Source organism: Cupressus sempervirens, chromosome 7, assembly GCF_028749045.1.
Source record: "Cupressus sempervirens isolate cs-2001-9-10 chromosome 7, ASM2874904v1, whole genome shotgun sequence".
In the NCBI taxonomy this organism is placed as follows: Eukaryota; Viridiplantae; Streptophyta; class Pinopsida; order Cupressales; family Cupressaceae; genus Cupressus; species Cupressus sempervirens.
Genome location: NC_143124.1, coordinates 863,135,129 through 863,152,948, shown reverse-complemented (window position 1 = coordinate 863,152,948; position 17,820 = coordinate 863,135,129). Strand labels below are relative to the sequence as shown.

Below are 17,820 nucleotides of genomic sequence, written 5' to 3'. Positions count from 1 at the left end.
GTAGAAGCTTGGATTGAATCTGATTCAGACAGAGAAGAAGGTTACACAATTGGATAAAACTGAAGTCCCAGCTGTAGGAGAGTTGAATAATATTCACATGCAATTAGCCTCTGATCCACGTGTTCAAAGTTGTATTGAAATATCTATTGTGGATACTCCTGAAGGGTATAGCATGCTTCTTAGTAGAGATTGGGCAAGGAAATTGAATGGTTATATTGCAATGGATTTTTCACACATGTGGCTCCCACGGAAGGGAATTCCCAATTAGATAAAGATAGAGAGCACTCTGAGGCTCTAATTGTTGATCACTGAGTATGGCGAACATAATGAGATACTATTTATGCAAACCACTTTGGGATCATATATTCCCAAAACTGGAGAGTTTTTAATGTTGCAAGGTTACAATCAAGGGGGATGTCCTGATTTGACTCCAACTTTCACTAAGGTACCAGCTATGGATAATTCAGAACCATCATTGAATGAAGGAATGTTTGAGAATTTTAGGAATTTTTTCCTAAAAAGCATTAAGAAAGAAGTTGAGTTAAGAAAAGATGCATCCATTCAAAATTTGTTGTTACCCAACTAGTGTAGAATACATAATGCTTTTCATTCTAAGATATCATGCACCATGTGCAAAGAAGAAATTGCACAAGTATCCAAAATGGTTCCACAAGCATGGATAGTAGAAAATGTGGTCAAAGTGAACTCATCTTGTATGAAAATTTTAGAGGCACAGCAGGAAAGAATTCGAGAAGGTGAAATAGGACAAGAAAAACATCATAAAGAATACAAGGATTCAATGGTAAAATCACCCATGGAATATGAAAATGATCAAGTGTGGGCCCTATCCTTTGATGGATCCAAATCAAAAAAAGGTAGTGGAGCTGATGTTGAACTCATTAGCCCAACTGGAGAAACATATTTGGCAGTACATAGGTTGCAGTTCCCTTGTACTAATAATGTGGCTGAGTATGAATCATTGGTCATTGGATTGTTCCTTGCTATCCAAAAGGGTGCCAAAATCCTACATGTATGTGGAGATTCAAACATAGTCATTGGGTAGGTATGCAAGAAATATACGTGCCATGATAAAATATTGGGTCGTTATCACAATAGAGTTTGGGACCTAATCAAAAGCTTTGATGCTTTCAATATTAAAAGGATAAGTTGAACAAGCAATCCAGTAGCAAACTCTTTGGCTCAATCTGCAAGTTCATAAGCACCATTATCCATGGATTGTGTGAAGAAATTCACAGTTGAGCTGACTTCAGTACCATCAGTTCCTAACAACATCACAAATTTTCAAGTGTTTGAAGATGATAAGCATATCCTTGATTTTTTGACAAGCTCAAGGGTATTTGAAGTACAAGTCATAGATGAAGGAGAACAACAACAAGCTCAATTTGAAATCAATGAGATTATGAATTTAAGGACAAATACCATTCCAAAAGGAATGATTGAACTAGATATAATTTTTTATACAAATAGACTAAGTTCCCTCAAGTACCAAAGTACTGAAGGAGGGGAATGTGAAAAGGTAAACTCAGAAACGAGAGAAAATGTCAAGAATGTATTTATTGGGAAAGTTTGTACCCCTGCGAAAAAGGAGGAAATATTGAAGCTTGTGAAGGAATTCCCTGATGTGTTTTCTTGGGGATATGAAGATCTGAAGACATATGATACGACTCTCATTACACATACTATTCCATTAAAGCCAAACAGTAAGGCATTTAGACAAAGGCAGAGACCAATAAATCCATTGTTAGAACCACTAATACATCAAAAAGTGAAGAAGTTATTGTTGGCAAGAATTATATTCCTAGTTTCACACTTAACGTGGATTTCCAACCTTGTCCTTGTCATAAAGAAGAATGGGTAGATAAGGTTGTGCATGGATTTCAGAAATCTCAATAGAGCTTCAGAGAAGGATAATTATCTAGTGCCATCATTAGATGAAGTAATACAAGTTGTTAACTGTTCTCAAATGATTTCATTTTTAGATGGTTATTCTAGATATAACCAAGTGATGTCACTAGTACATTTAGGCTCATTTTTTGACCTTTACTGGTCAAAATTTCAACCCATTTTTTGACCAAATTTGATCAACGAATTGGTCAATAATTTTTTGGTCAAAATTTTGATGAACCAACTAGATGGTAAAAATTTTGACCAATACGTTGGTCAAAAAATGTCTAGGTTGTTGAGCCATTTTCTGCCATTCATTGGTCGAACTATCGACCAATGCTTGGTAGAAATTTGTGGGGCATTGGTCAAAATTTTGACCAATGCATGGTAGAAAACTAGATGGCATTGGTTGCAAAATTTTTGGTTGAAAATTTGACCATCTAGTAGGTTTGTTGAAACTTCAATGAATATGGTGGTTGAAAAATGTTGGCATTGTCAGTGTATTTTTGGCCATTCATTGGTCGAACTTTCAACCAATGCTTGGTAGAAATCTACAGGGCCCATATCATGGATAGTGATATCATGGACCCACTTCCCATGTACTAGGTATGAAGATTTTTGATCATGAGATCGAGCCGGGATCAAAGGCTGGCGTTGACTCGCTATGAAGAAGTGCTTAGAAGTTAAGTATAGCGAGTTAGCAAGTGTGGCCCACCACTATTGAAGTAAAATTGCTGTCCACAAGATCAAGTTTGGATCGACGACGCTCGTTGACTCACTATAAAGAGATGTGCAAAAATTAGGTCTAGCAAGTTAACGAGCAATGGACCCACCATCATTTTCTTAAAGGTTGTTTCAATTTTCTACCACATCATTAAAGTAAGATTAGTGATCATCGCTAGCTCGTTGTGGAAAGGTGCTTGAGAATTATGTATAACAAGTTAGTGAGTTGATGACACGTGTGTGTAGTCATGCATGGGCCCAGTTTGAAGACCCAGCCTTGAAGGAAAGGTAGAGGTAGAGGTGTTTTATTGGCTTGACTGCCAATGTGTTTAGAAGAAAGCTGAGTCAGCTTAGTTGTCATCCCCAGATCGTAGGATTTTTCAAGGATCAATGGCACAAGTTTAAAAAAGAAAGCATGATGCCACTTTATTTTTCTGTTTGGTGCATTTATGATAAGTGAAAGCTTCGCATGTGGGAGAAACAAAGTATAACACAGAGATTTCCATTAATTCCAGTCCCACGGGAAGAGAGATTGCAAATTTTTTGAGCACAAGAGCCTAATTGATTGTGTCATGTTAATCTTGGTAAAGACATGAAACTATTCTTCTATTGTTTAAGAGAAATTTTAGAATTTCAGAGAAGAAAAAGTTCAGCAAGTCAAGTAAGTACTCATTTTATAACATCTGTGGCATTCCAATTCTCTCAATACTATGAAAATGTCTCCTAAGAAACCATTCTCTGGGCAAATTAATTATATGGATAGGAATGTCCATGATGATTTATTACAATTACTCCTAGAATCTACTATACAGCCTGCACAAGTTAAAAAGTTAATTTCCTTAAACCCTAGGCTTAAAATTGGTGATGGCCTATATGACAAGGGGAACTGGGTTAGGGATGCAACAACTACTCAAATTGGCCTTATCTTGTTTAGAAAGTGGTTTTCAAAAAGAAAGTTGTTTGCCCGGCATGCTAATGTCTGGAATTTTGATTTGGGAAAGTTAGTAGTCCCAAGTGTTTTCATGGATTATTATTTTCTCGAAGCCATTGCTAAGAATTATGACCAAGCCATTAGGGTTGTAAGAAGAAAGGATGGTGTGCCTCTGGTCTCGATTACTCCTAAAGAAATTATAGAGGTTTTTCACCTAGATACATTATCAGACTACCATGTGTAAATCAATCTACTAGAATTAGAGAATGAATATAAAGAAAAGAAGGATGTAATTAGGGGAGGTGCACTAAGGGCACATGTTGGTACAATAGGAACTTTGCTAGTAATTACTGCAACCTCTAGAGAGCCTTTTAAGAAGAGTCTTTTCAATTCTCGGGCTGTAGAGATATACAGGACCTTATGCCGAGTTTTTGGTGAAGATGAGCAAGAATTTATGCCCATTGGTTTCATGTACATGATGGTTTAGATTGCTTCCTTCGGTGTAGATGTTATTTTTTATTTTGCTTCCTTTTTGGCTAAAGAAATTCACATTGGTTTAGTTGGGATTGCGAAGGGCAAGGTGGAAAAAACTTTTGGTCACTACTCTCTATTAATGCATATGTTTTTGTTCAAAGGAGTGACATATTTTGGTAATGAGATGGAACTAAATAGAGAGGAGAATGGGGAAATATTGCCAGTCCAGTTGTGGAGTGAAGATATGACCTGGGATGCAAGTAATGCTAGTTTTGTCAGATTTGATAGATATTTTGCTGCTAAATTGAGATGCCTCATATTGAGTGACAATCCCAAAATCCCTAGGGTACTAATGAGTCTCATTAGGCCTATGGATAACCCCCATGACTTGAAAGTTTTACATAATTGGGGAGATATCATCCCCTACCCTGTTTCTACTATTTTTAGAATCTATGGTTTCAAGGGGAACCCTCATGTTTTTCCTTACCAAGTTCCTTTGAAGGTGAGAATGGCTAAAGTTTTATGGCAGTTAGGGGGAGTGGAAGAAATGTTTTTGTTGAAAAGGAAATTAGGGTCAATTTTCTCTACCTACATAGTGGCCCATCAGTTTGCGATTACAAAAGGGGGATGGATCTTTTTGCATAAAATTTTGGAGCAGTATATGATGGCTATCTCTCATCCCCATTTTTGTGATTCTAAGGGATTTTTCAATCAGATGTTGAGGCATAGAATCAAGTTGGGACCGGTCAAGCACGATTCTTATTATCTAGAGGATATTATAAGGAATGAGTTCTCATTGCAAGAGTAGGAAACTAAAAAAGAAAAATGGAGAGTTTATTCCTAGGTCTTAGAATTCATTCATTGTTTTGATAATAAATATGATCCTTTGGATAATGCTATTACAGAGGCTAACAAAATAAGTAAGCTCATGAATACCTTCCTTGAAATAATGGAGGTCATGAATGAAAAGAAACAATTTTTTATTGATTCATATCCTGATAAGGCCAGAGAGGTCATGAGGAGGTTGGCTTTCACTCTAAATGTGAGAACTGATAAAATAATTGTACAAAAGAGGCCCGGTTATACTATAATTCAGAATAAAAGGGTTCCTATAGACAAGGGCAAACAAATAATAGGATCTACCAGTATAGCCCAAGAGGAGAGACCTGAAGAGCCTAGTCATAAGAGGCAAAAGGTAATGACAGAAGAAAGGCCTCAAGATGAGGAATATTCACCCACCCAGTCCCCTTTGAGGATTGGAGAAGAGCAACTCACTGGTGAACAGGTTGAACAAATGGGATCATAGGGAGATATTTTTATTACCCAAGTAGAAATAGATGAGGGTAACCCTCCATAACTTCCTCTCCCAAGTTTGGATCTAACAATATCTCATTATAGAGGTAGGGAGGTGGACCTTGTATTAGAGTAGGGAAGTCATCAATTTTTGATTGATGACAATTTTGTGAAATCAAGGGCTTTTCAACAGTTTGCATGGAGGACAAACATGAACATTTTCGAGGAGAAATGTAAAAAGATGAAAATAGAGCATCCAAAAATGGATGAAAATTCCATGCAAAACCAAATTAAAGAAGAAATGATGAAGGAATTGCAAAATATAAGCCCTGAGGAGGGGAGGAAAATGATAAAGGAATCTAACATTTTATTATTGCCCAATTGGGATATTGCAGATGCATTAATTTTCAATTCTATTTCAAGTAGATTGGAGTTGCAAGACCCAAATAGAAGAGACTTCCAAGGCACTTCATTCATTGAAGATCAAGCTGCATTGGTCAGTTGGTCATTGAGAAAGGGATCTAGAGCCACACAATCACAATCAAATGAGTCTGGGTTGATGGTAAAAATACTTGTAAGAAGGGTTGCTGACACTTCACATGTACAGGTAGCATATTGGAATGTGGATTCTTCTAAGTTTGTGTTGGCCACTGCTAAGAAGGAGGAACAGGTTATGTCTGAGTTACAAAATAAATATGAAACACTTCTTGAGGCCTATGATAGGGAGGTAAAAAGGAGAATTGAACTTGAAAACAAGGCAATGGGGAAATCCACAAGGCCAAGAATAACATACCCCCGTCCTCCAGTGGAACCTTTTAAATCTACCCCCCTTGTAGAGATACTAGACACACCTCAAAGGCCTGAATATTATACAGCTGAGGAATTTGAAGAAGAGAAGAGAAAACTACGGGCCTTACATGTAGAGTTAAATATGTAGTATGAGGATAAGCTTAGAAAGGCTCTAATGTATTTAGTGGACAAAATTGAGTGGCCCTTATTCTTTGATCAGTTGGTAAAAGTAATAGATATATGCGAGGAATTGAAAACTCATGATGATACCCTGAAGCCTATTGTTAATAAATGGGGAAGAAGGGAAAAGGAAATCACCCTTCTATGTTATTTAGTTATAAAGTCTTCCCATGACCATGTTGAAAAATTGTATGATATTGCTAATGACCTATCAGATTTTGATAACAGGAGAGTTGCTCTACAACTGAAAATTGTTTCTTATTTGAATAAATACAAGAATAAAATATTTGATCTATTTCTTTGTGCCTTGGATAGAAAGAAGAAATTGAAAAATAAGGAAGAGTGGAGTAAAGAATTGGATGACCTTTTCTGCACAAGGATAAATAAAGTTATTAATGAAAAGGGGCATGCCTGGTGGGCCACCACAACACAGGAATTGGTTAAAGTCCAATTATTTTTTGATTCTTTGAAGCAAGAATTTGTTGGTTTTGAAAAGAAGGCTAGTTATATTTTAAAAAAGCAAAATGATATCCTATAGTTCAGCTGGCCAGATGGTATACAATTTGACACTTGGATGGTAGATCTTCTATTGGACAAGCAGTTAGAGGAGGATAGTTTAGATGATGATGAGAAACTAGAAGGTGAGGTTCAGGTTATTAAAACCTTTGCACTAGAACTAAAAAAAGAAGAAGGGGAAAAGGTAATAATGCTTTCTTAGGGTGAAAGCAGTAAGAACCCATAGGAGAAAACCAATTTGGAGGTATCACAAGATCATCCTTCTTTGGCTAGCTTGGTAGCCACATATTCTGAGGAGCTGGAATAATGAGAGACAAATCAAAAGTTGATGATTCACAATAAAAATTGGAATGGGCCTACTTGAAGGAATATTTGATACGCTTGGCATTCTATTGTGATTGTTTTTGTCTTTGGTATAATGCTTTATTCCTTGGACACTTGTCAGATCACAATTGCCCTTTGGTTGTTGCAACTCATGCTATATAAATGAGTTTTCAAGGCATTGTGATGGTCCGGGACTTGTGCAATTTTTTCTTTCTTTCAAGAAGAGTACATATTTAGTTGGTCCAATAGTATGTAGAGGTTTTGATTTTGCTTCCATTGTACTTTTTGATAAGCAAATTGAAATGACAAAAATGGCAATCTATTATGGGCATTCAATTGGTTTTCTATTGGTTATTGTATTAGTCATATGAAAAGGATAATACAAAGGGGTATTTACACTATATCTGTGGACCATCAATTTTTGTCTCTAGTTTATGGGTTTGTTTACTTTGAAGTCATTTAAATAAATTTTATTTGGCCGAATGTAGTTTGGATGGGTTGTATGCTGGTTTTATTGTTTCTTTTAATTCAAGCAATTATATAAATGCTTCAGTAAATCAGTAGGGTTTATGAGTTCATAAAAGGTATATTACATAAGAATGGAGATGGGTGATTGTAGTTGAATAATTCTTATACAAGTTATTTGAATTAGATCTCCCGCCAATATTCAATTTCTTGCCCAATGGATAAGGCACTGGTCCTATAAATCAAAAGTAAACAAGGATGAATTCTGCTGCTGCATATCAAATCATCTTACAAAATCAAAATTATTTTCAATCCTATTCAAGAACTATAAATGTTGGTCTCAACTCATTTATATCTAATTCCCGAGTCTTAGGTAGCTGCTATTTCTAGGAATATTTGTAAATTTTAGGAGAATTATGACCAAATTTGCTGATAAGGGATGTGTATAAGTTTGAGAGCATTGAAGAATTTAAGTGAGCTGTGTATGTATGTGAGGGTAATAAAGGAGAATCAAAATGAAACTAAGATAATTTCATTTTTGAATTCTACTGCATCGTGCACTTGTATAGACCCTTTCTTGTTCTTCTTTGTGCCCACCACTTAGCCCACATTATTGAGTGTCCTATACAAGAAATTCTTATAGCAAGAAATTTACCCAAGATTCTTCAAGTTGTTCCACTATAAGATATGATGAAATCATGAACTAATTGCTTATTATTTAAGAAAATGAGAAACACTATAATACACTTTGTAGTGCTGCAATAATAGCCAAATCACCAAAGTAGGCATTCTTTTTTTATCATATTCTCTCTCAGACACAGATGTAACATGCATTTTGGTTGCAGGTGATTTCCAGGAGCTTGGGGTTCACTCTCAATTCCAACACCTTCGACTAAAATTTTTGAACAAGTTAAAAGTTGATCCACTATAATGATTACTAATAAAATTTATCATTGTTCAAGTCAAAAGTTTATCATTAGCAAAAATGGTAGATAATTTTGTTCATGGTCTCAAGGAATACAAAGACTAGTTGACAATAGCAAGAAACAACACAGATGACTTAGAAATAGTTTATCACAATGAAACACATATTTTGCCCATCATAACACTAGCAATTCTCTACTGTCTCATTTTTGGTAATAGAGACACCCCCCAAACATGAAGGATTCACCCCCAAAACATCTTCAAACATGAAATGATCCACTGTTTATTAGATTGGTGTCTAATCCAGGCTAAAGCTCCATTAGCAATTACCATCCAACACTGCACTTGCACTAAGTTTTCCCACTTTTCTGCATTTGGTTAATATAGTACAAATAAATTATCACAACCTCATTGTCTCCCACCAATAACAGTGACTATAGGTGGTAGGAGAGAATCTACATTGGAAACTTTAGAATAAGTATAGTTAACTATGCCTAACTAGTCATTGGTTTGAATGCACCAGTCTATTAGTCCTTACTCCACCTGCAATGAAAATTAAAAGAATGCATGGACAAGATAACAAAAATAATAAAATGTTCTCACATTAAATATTAGTCAAAATGAATTTGATACATCATAGGAACTCACTATTCCATGGGACAAAGATTGAATTGCAGAGAAAAGGATTATTTTATTGATTATAATTTTTTCACAATGCCTTGTCTCAGCACCCCAACTCTACTTCTCCCCCAAAAACTTGACAAATCCCTTCTAAATAACCAAACAATAGTAAACAACCACTACTGTCTAACTATCTGACTGTTACCAGTTAGTTATAAACTAAAATTTGTTGTCTAGTTGACACAAAGTGTCAACTTCGACAACTTACAAACATATATGCCTTTAATATATTTCACTAACCTTTTCAAAGGTTTTATAGCTTCACTAACCCTTCCAAAGACACCTAAAACCCTTACAAGCTGTACTAGGCCTAAAGACACCTAAAACCCTTACAAGCTTTTCTTTGCATTTTTTCTACATTTGATACTTTTCTTATAGGTGGACATGTCTATCACAAACATCCAACATGTCTGTCATTAGACTTCATGGCAAAAACCCTACAAACAACACACAAAAAATAAGGACATGAACCATCCAAACATCTCTAATAGCTTGTGGATATCCCAAAGATGGATAAGTGCATGACTTGTGAAAACCAAAAAGATAAGACTAACTTGTATAACAAGCGAATAACCAAAATGATTTTATGTCCGTGTTATGTTTGACAATGACAATGATATTTGGATTCAAGTATGAGGAAATTTGTATCAATAAATTAATTAAATATAATTTGAATACAAAGAAGATTTTAAGAGATTCAAGAGCATAATTATAAGCCAAATTTGTGGAAGACCTAAATCAGACCTAAGTGAACAGACATGTGAAGGCTTATTTGAATATGATGAGCAGATCTAAGGAAAATTTTTTATGAAGGTATATTCCAAGTTTAGAGCATTTATTGAAAAAAAATATTTCAAATCTTTGTGGATTATTCATAAGTACAAGGCAGATTTGTTGAATACCTCAAAGGAGTTCTAAGGCAAATCTACCTACATTATAAAAACATTGCATTTCAAAGGTCAGCTCCTTCTGCATTGTAGGATTTGAGGTTGGTGTCTCTTGCTAATTGAGTCTACACATTTGTTTGAAGTTATATACATACATACATATATGTGTGTGTGTATACATACACACACAATTCACCTACAAGGATTTCCATGCTAAATAGTATATGCATCTTGTGTTCTTTTGTTAGACATTAACTATGTAAGTGCTTTCTACATTGCTTTCAGTTGACTAAATATATATAATAAAATATCTAGGTTTCTATGCCAAACTAACTCCAATGTGGAAAAATATCTAATAATTGGGATTTAAACTAAGCAAGAACTATATGTTGAAGGAACCAAAAGATGATTGCAATGAGACTATTACAAGCAAAAAAACTTCAGTCTCGTTAAAGAGAATTGGGATGTGTGTTTGAAGACTTAACAAATTTGAGCTTCACTTGGTTTCAAGAATACTATAATATTATCTACTTAACAAGGTCAATCACATGAAGGTAGAAGCTCATCTGGCCTCACCCCCCTCCCCCTAACATCAATCTAAAGTATCCATTATCAGCTAATTACATACTTCATTCATTCATTCATCCATTTATGAACTATAACATTCAATCAATACAATCACATAACATTCATTAATATGATATAAAAATCATTAATACACAATACTAATCAAAACTTCATTAACACATAACAATATTCATTAACATAAAATAAAAATCTGTATTAATACGCATCATTCATACATAATTACTTTAAAAAAAGTTCTTTCATTATCCAACAAGGTTTATCAATGAAGATTTTTAAAACATCATTTATTTTTTTTGTTTTTCTGAGCTCTCTTAAGAAAAATGCTCATAGGGTCATCCATATTTGCTTCATTCTCCTCCTCTTCTGGCACGTGTAATGTCAAATTATGATGGCTCCTTCTCTTTGGAGGAGCAGGAGGTTGCTGCACTAAAGGGGGCTCTATTGCAAGAACAAGTGAATATGATAAATTGGCATACTCTTTTTCTTTTTCTAAGTGTTACAAGTTTGTAATTAAGTATGAGTACAACATAAAATGCATTTTTCTTAGCTGACAATGCCACATCATGTAGATTAACATTTTGATCTGCCACTGTGTCAGCATGTTGAAAACTTGGAACATGGTCCAGTCCTTCAGCATGATGTTCAACATGCTCTGAAATATTCAAAAAAAGGATACACGTCAAATTCCAATTAAAGATGTTAAATTGTATTCATAATTGCATAATTAATTTCCAATAGTAAATTAATACCTCCACCACTATAATGCACATCATGGCCTTTTTCAGGAGCAAGTTCTGTGGTAGGATATGAAGGCTGCAATAAAATGTTATGCACATTGTTATGTAGTCAATTTAAGTTTAAAACTAATACCAAAAAAGAATCTTCTCAACTATTTAATTTCATTTACTTTTCATCTGACCAATTTACCTATGAGATATCATTTGGTGCACTAGATTCTTGGGCAAGGCTTACAGATTCTTCACGTAGGCATGCAACCACAACTTTATAGCCTTCCTTCAAGGCAATTTTTCTATCTTCATCTATGACCTCCACATTGAAATCTGTGACCTGTGGTTTTTTCTTGATAGTGTTAGTTTTCCATGTATGGTTTCATTAAACAAAACTGTTTGCAACAATATATTTAAAAAAAAACAAACAAAATTCATTGCTCTACTTACAAGTCGAGACTGCAGATTCATATAGCCACCAAAGCCAAGTTTGTGTTGGCCAACCTTTTCTATTCTCGTTTTTGTAGCCACGGATGTGTCCTGCAATCTACGAACAATTTCAAACATCTTAGATTATATATTTACAAATGTCAATAATTAGTGCATGATTACAATGTACTTAATACTATAATGACATACCTCTTTTTTTCCTATGCTGCTTCATTATCTCTACCTTCACATAGCCTTTTCTCCTTTGCATCTTCTATTATTTCATTCTACTCCATTGGTGAAATCATAGGAGGACGGTCGTACTTTAAGTTATCCTTAAGACCCCTTCTATATTGATCTCTCACAGTCTTTATATGCTTTGCTGCTCTTTTTAGAAGTAGGCCAGTGTCAAAAATGTTTTTCCAAAATTTCTCCTCAATGGATGCAATCAGCTAATTTTTTAATTCCCCAGCTTGTAAATTCCACCTTTTTATAAACAAATAGATTGTTAGATCAATAACTTTAATATATTACAATAAATAGAAGAAAATAAAAATTATGTAGCAATGATATGAAACTACGTACCTTTTATGTATATTGGATCCAAATAGTTTCAATGTCATATGAAAAAGATGTTCAAAGAAAGCATTATTACCTACAAAAACATAAAGGATTTATCAGTCCAAAATGAGTAATGTAAAAGTAAACTAAATTTACAATTTAAAAAATATCAATTTTAAAGCACCTGGAAGCTTTCGTTCTCTTAATCGAAACATAGTTTTCTTATTCAGCAATAATGTCCCTTCATATGAACTAGTACTAATCACACAAACTGCTCCAAGAAATGGATCAGCTTGAGTAGTACTGCTCTCTGTTGGTCTACCTCCCTGCCTATGTCCATGTCTCTCTATGTGTGGCTATATATATATATATATATGTATGTATGTATGTATGCGTGGTGTGTGTATGCATGTGTTTTTGTGTATGCAAGCTTCTGTAGACATCATTTAAGCACTAATGTGCTACTTCATTGTTCATCAACTTGTAGAAAGGCATTTCAAAATATAGCACATTACAAAATATATCAAAACAAGGTTTTAGCAGTTCTACTAGGTATAGAAGATGATGTTTGCATGGTCCTTGTTGCCGACAATGCAGCAGACAATAGTGGACCGCCAACTGAAGGAGGAGTCTGCACTACATCATGAGCTGAAGAATAGAATATTGTTAGCAAAGACATTTGCAATGGATAAAGATCAAATGGGATACTAGTGAGAAACATTGACAAAAAAAAGGTAAGTGTTATAATGTTGATCAAAACAAACATAGTGTTACTTACACGAAGGTACTGTGAAACAACCCTGACCATGTTCAGCATGTGATGTCGCAACTAGCACATATGTCTATACAAGAATACATAAAATCAAAGATCATGATCCATAAGATACTATAAAATATTAATATCTATTGAACTTCTATTACTACTTTAGTCGAATTACTGCTTACTTTCAAAGATTGGATTCTATGGTCCAATTCTATTCTCAGTGCCTCTTTCTCCTCACTTCTATCACCCTTGATGATAATTTGAAGAAGCTCATCAGTGTATCTTTGTGTAATTTTTTGGGTGATGAATACAGGGTTAGTACTAAGGCCAATGTCATGTAGATATGATGCTTGTATTTTAGATTGCATTTGATCAGCGATCATTGTAGCTTTTTCCTATCATTTGTGACATCAAATATTTGTATACTTTCATCAAAATAACTCCAAAGCCATAACGAAAAGAACATAATAATAGGACATTTTTTTCTATATTAACATTAAAATTTACAATAATTAATGTTTACCTCTACTAAAGGTGTCTGACATGGTGCATCCATATCGCCCTGTGAAAAAAATTAGTAAGTCTTAGAAATCAGTAGTGAAATTAAAGTAATAGACTTACCAAAAAAAAAAAAATTAATAATAAAGTGGATTGTATATGTAAATCATTTTTTTTAAGTTAAAAATCTAGCGTAACTAATGTTTATATCTAAAAAAATATTTGGCATGTTCTACTTAATGTTTATATGTGCACATATGGTTTGGAAAGAAATATTTGGTCATACAAGACCCCATCATAGTTGACATTGATTGTACTTGAAGATGTCATTGATCATCATGATCGTCATCCATGTCATCCTCATCATCATCATCACCATCATCATACTCGTCACTTTGATCATCGTCGTCACCACCACCATCTTCATCACCATCATCATCCTCTTTATCACTATCATCATCATGACCATCATCACCATTATCATCACCATCTTCATCACCATGATCATGATCGTCATCAACATCATCATCATCATAATCACCATTATCATTAGCATCACCAAAATTATCACCATCTTCTTCTTCTTCATCACTAGGCAACTGTCGTTCCTGATAATCATTTACTTCCTCTTCTGCTTCTTCAATATCTTCTTCTTTGATCACATTATACTTTACCAGCCTTCCTCTTGGGTCATGCCTAACAAAAAATGACCAACCTAGTTTGCCTAGAACACCAAAGTAAAACACTTGCTTGCATTGACTTGGAAGAACATAGGGGTCATCTCAGATTTGCTCAAATGACCTTGTATTAATCATAGTAAATCCATTGTCGTGTTCAATAATAGTCCTATCGAGATCATTTCAATTTAGTCGTAACCTAAACCATTTGATGACAAATAGAACTATTTTGAATGAATTAAAGTCGCACTCAAGTATATCATCCAAAATGCCATAGTATTTATTTTCAGATTGTTGAGGATGTATGTCAGTTCTAGATGAAATATTGGTGACCGCAAAGATAGCACTTATCCCAGAATCACACATTTTCTTCATTTCATCAAACTTTTTTTTGCAAAATTTATAGCCATGGTAGTACATAGCTTTGTGCTATTGACCTACAATTATTCAAGCATGTCAAGAATCTTCTCATTGATTTATGAGTTGATATTAAACTTATGTCTCATGATTAGTAATCTTATGCATACCTTTATATCTCTTAAGCCATATATTAGATCAAGTATCATTGGTGTAACATTGGGATCTCCATTACGATGAGTTTCTTTAACCAACAATGTAACATCATCCCATGTTAATGAGCGACCATTTTCTTGAGACTGTTCAATCCACACTATCATCCAATCAAGATTGTTTGCAATATACAAGTGTAGTGCATCCCACTCATGACCAACTATAAAGAAGACAATCACACCAATTAGAAACAAGTTATATATATTGATGATGGATAAGAAATGTTAAATTACAAAAAAAAACTTATAATTACCTCTCAACCTCCTCAATCTACCTTTCCTCGTCAGGTACTCCCCTTTGAATTTTTCATTACAGTTGGGATCCCAAATGTGATCTAGATGGATACCTGCTGCAAACTCTAGAAGATATTCACTGATATACACCATGGTCTGGTATATCATATATACCTCTATCATAGAACCCTCAAGATGTGCTCTTTTTTGAACAAAGCCCTTCATAAATTTCAAATGCCTCTCAACCATTCACATTGATCTAGTTTGTACAGGTCCACACAATTCAATCTCCTCAACTTGATGTATGAGGTAGTGTTCTTGAGCATTGAAAAACGTTGGAGGTAAACACTTTTGCATTTCACACATAAGATGTGGAATTTTTCTTTTCCAATATTTTATATCTTTTTTATCAATTTCTTTATATGATAACCACATAAATGAGATTCAACACACAAAAACACATAGAGGAGATTTCAAATAAAATTATACAATAGATTTTAGATAAAAAGCTACAAATTTAAGAAAAAACACTCTTCTAACCTCATGTATTTTCGAAGATCATATATAACTTGTTTAATACCATTGTCAAACTATTGTGGAAGGGATAGAGGTAGGATGAATTGCAATCATTAAAAAATGATCATTTCAATATATTATTAAATAATGCAACTAGTACTACATTCATTCTTACAAATATACTATAAATAGAAAACATAACTTACTTTGAGGAAGGTATTCCAATCATGTGTCTTCAACCCTAGCCCAAAATCACCTTTCTTTGATAGAAGAGTGCTTATATTTGCAGCAAATCCTATTGAAAATTTTGTTTTCTTTATGACTTCTTTTAATGCATCACTTTGTTGCTTCGTTAATAACCAAGGAAGGGCACTGGTATTTATCGATATCCATTCCTATTTGATTCAATTAAAAATTTTAGTGCATGATTAGATTCATGAATGTCAATACAAATTTTAGCAATTTGTTCTCTATCATGCCTTCCATCCAATATTTTCCATATTGTCTCTGTTACATTCTTTCCAATATGCATAGCATCAAACAAATGGGCAATTGGGAGATCCTTGTAGTATGGTAACCTACTAAATTGAGTAGGATAACTTTTCATTCCTCTAGGAAGTTGGTCATTGATGCCTTGATGACCTTCATGAGCATCAGTTATAGCATTAGTAAATATAAGACAATATCGAAATACAAATTGTAAACTTTGGATGGCAAATTGGACATTACCTCGACGATTTAGTCGATCGTATTCCAACTTCCATAAATGAGGTGTCATTCTTTGTGGCCTTGATGATGTCTCTTCTTTCCTATTGAAAAGATGTTTTTTGACAATTCGACACCTATGGTTATTGTGGAGAAAGTGTCTAAACTCATCAAACACCTACTTTCTTAAACTTCTTGAATGATGACATTTCATCTTCAGACTACAAACTAGACATGCAAATTTTCCCTTTGTTTGAAGACCTAAAAGATCATGTATAACTGGATCATGTACAGTTATCATGCACAACTTAAGCGTTTGATAGTAATGTGTAAGCACTATAACAGACCAAAAATATGTGATCTTAACAACATAACATACCGCAAAAATGAGTTAGCCCAGGGGCATCATGTATTGTCCATACAAGCATTGCATGGAATTGAAATTGTCGATGTCCTATCGGTCTAGAGATGTCACACATAGAGATGCCATTCCATAACTTCAACAACTCATCAATTAGGGGCTCAATATACATGTTCATATCTTTAACTTGGTATTTACCTAGCAATTGAATGAACATAAACATTACGTAATTATTATAACCATTATCATGCACTATTTATAAATTAATTTAGATAACTATAAAAAAAATACCTAGCACAATCATTGACAACATTATGTGCTCCCTCTTTATGGACATCCAAGGAGGAATGTTATTGTTAATAACAAAAATAGGCCATATTGAGTAAATAGATCTCATATCTCCATATGGATTGACGCCATCCGCCGCCAATGAAAGTTTCAGATTACGAAGTTCTTCTTTAAAGTGTGACCATGTTTCGTCTATCTCCTTAAATGCAGAACCATCATCAGGCATTCACATAATGTCATCCTAACTTCTATTGGGTGCATGGTAATCCATAAATTGTACCAAGCTAGTGCACCTAAATAACCATTCCAGACATGGAATAATGGGAATGTACCGAAGAACCTTGTGAGGCACTTTTTTTGTTATTTGATCTGATCGATATCTACTAACATGACAATCAAGACATTCTATTGCAAATTCATGTTGTTTATGATATAGAATGTGATTGTTGGGACATGCATGTATTGTTTGATACTTCATTCCAATCTGATCCATAATGTTAGATAATTCTCAGTATGGATGAGGCAAAATGTTTGATGGTGGTAACAAAAACTCACTAATCAACCTACAACAAAAAATATGCATTGTTAATATAATGAATAGTAATTGTATGCTAACCTTGAAGATGAAAAAAATGACATACCTTAGCATACGTGACATTGCTACATTGGATATGTTATTCATAACCTTTAAGTTCACCAACAACACTATAGCCGATAATAGAGTTGTTTGGGAGCCTGGGTATAAGGTCTCATGTGCCTTCTCAAGTAAAGGTATATCAAGAAAATCTTCATCATTATTATCAGATTCGCT

General features: G+C 34.2%; 1 pseudogene; it reads left to right on the top strand.

Moving 5' to 3' along the window:
- The first annotated feature begins 661 nt into the window (after positions 1-661).
- The window catches only part of LOC149550198 (strigolactones hydrolase CXE15-like), a 63,409-nt pseudogene continuing 46,250 nt past the window's right edge, over positions 662-17,820 (top strand).